Raw genomic sequence first — 4,289 nt, forward strand, 5'->3', positions numbered from 1 at the left:
GATTTCAACAGGATATTTCTCTCGGACCGAATGACATGGAAGAGAACAAGCCAGAGCAAACACATTTTTGATCTGTGTTGTGAAACACAGATCCAATATGAGCTTGCGAAACTGCCCTGATAGTCACGTGATCGTGGAGCGCTCGATAAATTAGACAGAATGCGGAGGCTAAGGCGGTGCTAGGCTCACAGCACGTTCGTTTCAATTGAACGCGCCCGTCGCCGTCGGCGTTACAGAGGATGTGAATTCCAGCGCTCCTCCTCTTTTGGGGGACTCTGGTCGCTTTTTAGCAGCCCCTCCTTTTTTGTCATTGCCAATCAGAATCCAGTATCTGAACATGTGACCACAAAAAGAGGTAGAATGGCTAGTTGTGGGCACAAGAGAAGCACGGAGAGAGAGAGAGAGAGAGAGAGAGAGAGAGAGAGAGAGAGAGAGAGAGAGAGAGAGAGACATAGATACAGTAGATAGATACATAGATTCCGAATAGGTCTGAGAAAAATCCCATTTGGCATGCGCACCGCCAATGAAAGCCAACAAACCCAAGGACACGGGCGGGGGCGTCACACCAAATTCTGGGCCCCTGGGTACAAGGATTCACTGCGGGCCCCCCATGAATGTTAACTATTGAAAAATAGCAGATATACAAGCTCACAGCGCGGCACTCGGTGCCACGCTGCAAGCTTGTAGATCTGCTATTTTTGTGAAATTGTGAAATTGCGAAATTGTGAAAATGTGTGCAAGAAACCCATGTTTCCATGTCAGTGATGCTCAAACTTTTTCATGTCAAGGACCCCCAAAATGATATGAATTTGGCCACGGACCCCCATCTCAAAATATTTAGTTCCAGGGACCCCCCAAGAAGCAAAATTTGAGTTACAAATTGTTGTTGTAAAAATACATTATTCAAAGATTTGCACATATTTTCATGAATTTTAAAAAATAGCAGATCTACAAGCTCGCAGCGCGCTGTGAGCTTGTATATCTGCTATTTTTCAATAGCTAAAGTTACTAGGGCCCCTCCACCTTGGGCCCTAGTAACTCAGTCCCACTTTCCTACCCCTTGTGACGCCCCTGACACGGGATGAGAGATGTCATTTCACTGGCATAGTGAATGTGATTGGTCACAGCTCATATGTGGCAAAACGACCTCAGCAAGCTCCACCGGTACACCAAATGACACCGATTCATTCCCAGCACTGTGTTTGACACGGCTCAAATGAGGACATTAAAGGACTCCATCGTTATATACTGTATACAGGGTTGGATTTGCTGGAGGGGGGTAAATCCATGCCCCTGCTTTTGATATCGCCCTCCTTTGATGAGTATTTTTATTTTTTTTATGCTTTACACCTGCTTCTGTTCAGACTGAATTAAATACATGCATTTCCTTTTGGGAAATTTCACCTAATTATGCCTGATATTTATTAAATATCTAAAGTTAACAATTGAATTAAACATGTGCGTTAAAGAGGTGGTGCCATGATTCCCCCCCCCCCCCCCCCCTCTAAAACATGATTATCAGGTATTATGATTATACTAGGAGGAAGATTTAAAAAAGAAAAAGTATACAGAAAGAGTTAAAATTGGGTTTTTATGTGGCCACACCCCCAGTTCATTAAGTATGCATGGATGTCATGGTGGGTGGTGACCCAGCTGAAGTTAGCCACACCCCACAGTGTTGGGTGAATGGTAATTAGGGGAGGAGTTGATTCTGTGATGTAATTGTATCTGTGTTTTTTAACTGACACTTTTGACCACAAGGTGGCAGCCTCCAAGAGAAAACAAACAAATACCAAGAGAATACATAATTGCTCATAAAAACCACACCAGGGGGTCTAATGAAGTACTTTCAACCTCCTAGACACATGAAAAACAGAAAAAGTACAAAACTATGGCACCACCTCTTTAATCACTAGTAACCATGACATTTTGGGCAAATTTTACAAAATGTGTAACATTCTTTTAATGTTTTGCAAATTTTGACTAACATTTAAGTGTAACAATACAAGACACTTGACATCAAGCCCCATCAAGTCCACATGCCTTCTGTACACTTCAGATCCATGGCAGATGTCTAAGGATAACTAACCACACGATAGCTATGACTCCCTCCTAATGAATTGTTATGAGTAGAGGGTCATGTGATCATTCTTGTACCCAGGCCAAGATTCTATTACATAGTCTGCTGGCCCCTGAAACGTTGTCTTCATTACCCACCACACGTACCCTTAACCTTAACCTTACACACACCTCGGAGGCGTATTGAGGCGAAGAGGAAAGTACTGAAACCACTCTAACCAAGAGGGACTGTGCAGAAAACATGGTTGTTTTCTGAGAAAACAGGTGAATACATTCTAACACCTAACATGCCACAAGATGCAACATCCTCTCCTCTGTGGTGAAGGAAAGGTAAAAGACAGGGCAACGTGGGCTGGTCTGGATGATAACTGGTGTCTGCTTGTGTGAGTCACTCACTTAACACCTACAGCACACACTGTACTCACAGTGGAAGCTCCAGACTGTCTCATTTCACTACCAGGCTATTCCTTTTCTTTTTATGGCAAGGCTCTGCAGAAGTCTAGCTCTCTATTAAAGGGTCGGTCTGTTTGTCTGTGTGTCTGTCTGGATGTAATCTCGCAAACGGATGGACCGAGCAATGGTTTCGCATAGTAAAACCCAGAAAGAATTTACATTTTACAGTTATATAATATTACATTACATTTGTACAGGCTTTGGAGTTGCATTAACAGTAATGGATTATATTGAATCATGTAAATGCATACTGTGTATTCATTATTAGAGATATCTTGCTATATTCAATTTCCTCTGAAGAAATATGAAGATGACAACCTAATTCAAGTCTCATCATGTCAGGTTTTATAGTTGGAGGACGGCGGACCTCACTGAGACAATATCAAGTATTATAATTCAATATAAAAAATAAAGAATGACTTCCATTAAGACTGGTGTGGTGATTTATTAACAAAGGGTTCAGCATAGTTAAATTAAGCCAATGACTTAAATGGTATTGACTTGAATGATTTCCAATATGATAGTTATATTTCAGTACCAAAGACTTCCATGCTGGCAGGGCGGCAAAGTGGCACAGGATAAATATTCTGCCCACCACCAGGGGCGTCAATTGGGTATGGCAGGGGTATGCAGCTGCCATACCCTGGGTCCAGGGGGGAAGATAAAAGTTAGTTCTAAATATAAATCCACGAATGTCTCTTTGTCTAGCTGTGCTGGTTATTATGTTGTTAAATTTACAGTAAAATAACTACAAATGCAACATTTAACAAAATGGTCACTTTAACAAGGTATTATAATTATATTCTCCACACTTGTATTCTCCCCATCTTGACAAAGTGGTATATTCCCAGGTTCCGCTGGTCAGCTGCACAGGTGCAATTCATTATTGTTAATTGTGGCACGTTTACTAACTTGCCAATTTTAGCTGCATTTGAACAACCGTTCCAGGCTGCCATATCCAGCCCAAGAAACCGTAGAAACAGGGGGAAAAGTAAAATGTGCTTCTTAAAATAAATGTATCATGCATGTTGCTAAGGTATGGCATGACTGGTGTCTTGACTGGTGTCTTGACTGGTGTCAACTGGTGTCTTGAACGTGCGCCTTCGCGCGCGTTCAAGACACCAGTCATGTTGCCATGCCTTAGCTTTTTTTCTGAACTGACGCCACTGCCCACCACCATGACCATAGGGGTTTGATTCCTCCACAGTGCCTCCGGCTTGGCCAGGGTGCTTCAACCAACGTAACTGACAGACAGTTTGCTTTGGGTGGGAAACTGTCTGGGAAAGTGGTCTCTCTGCTCTATAGTCACTCCTACAGGTTGGCCGGGGCACATGTTGAGCAGGGAGAGAAATAAAGATAGGATTTATGGTTCTTTGAACTTGAAGTGAGCCGGATCTCTGGGATCCGTTCGTTTCAAAGAGCCGTTCAAAAGACTAATTACTTGTCACTTTGCAGATTTTGATTATAATCACAAATCACTTCAACCCTATACATTTCAGCCATACATTTCAGCCTTTTGAAAATAGCTGATCTACAGTACAAGCTCACAATGCATTTTTTTTGCTTGTAGATCTGCTATTTTCAAATGTTTTCTTTTTCTTTTTCTTTTTTTTCGACATTTTATTCAATGGAAAACTTGTGAAATGGGACATTTTGCATAATGAGTACTTTTTGCTATTGGTACATTAAGTGCATTTTGATACCAATACTTTTGTACTTTTAAAAGTACATTTTATTTCCAAACTTCTACTTGTGGC

This window comes from Nannobrachium achirus, assembly GCF_963921795.1.
Source record: "Nannobrachium achirus genome assembly, chromosome: 22".
NCBI classification, from domain to species: Eukaryota; Metazoa; Chordata; class Actinopteri; order Myctophiformes; family Myctophidae; genus Nannobrachium; species Nannobrachium achirus.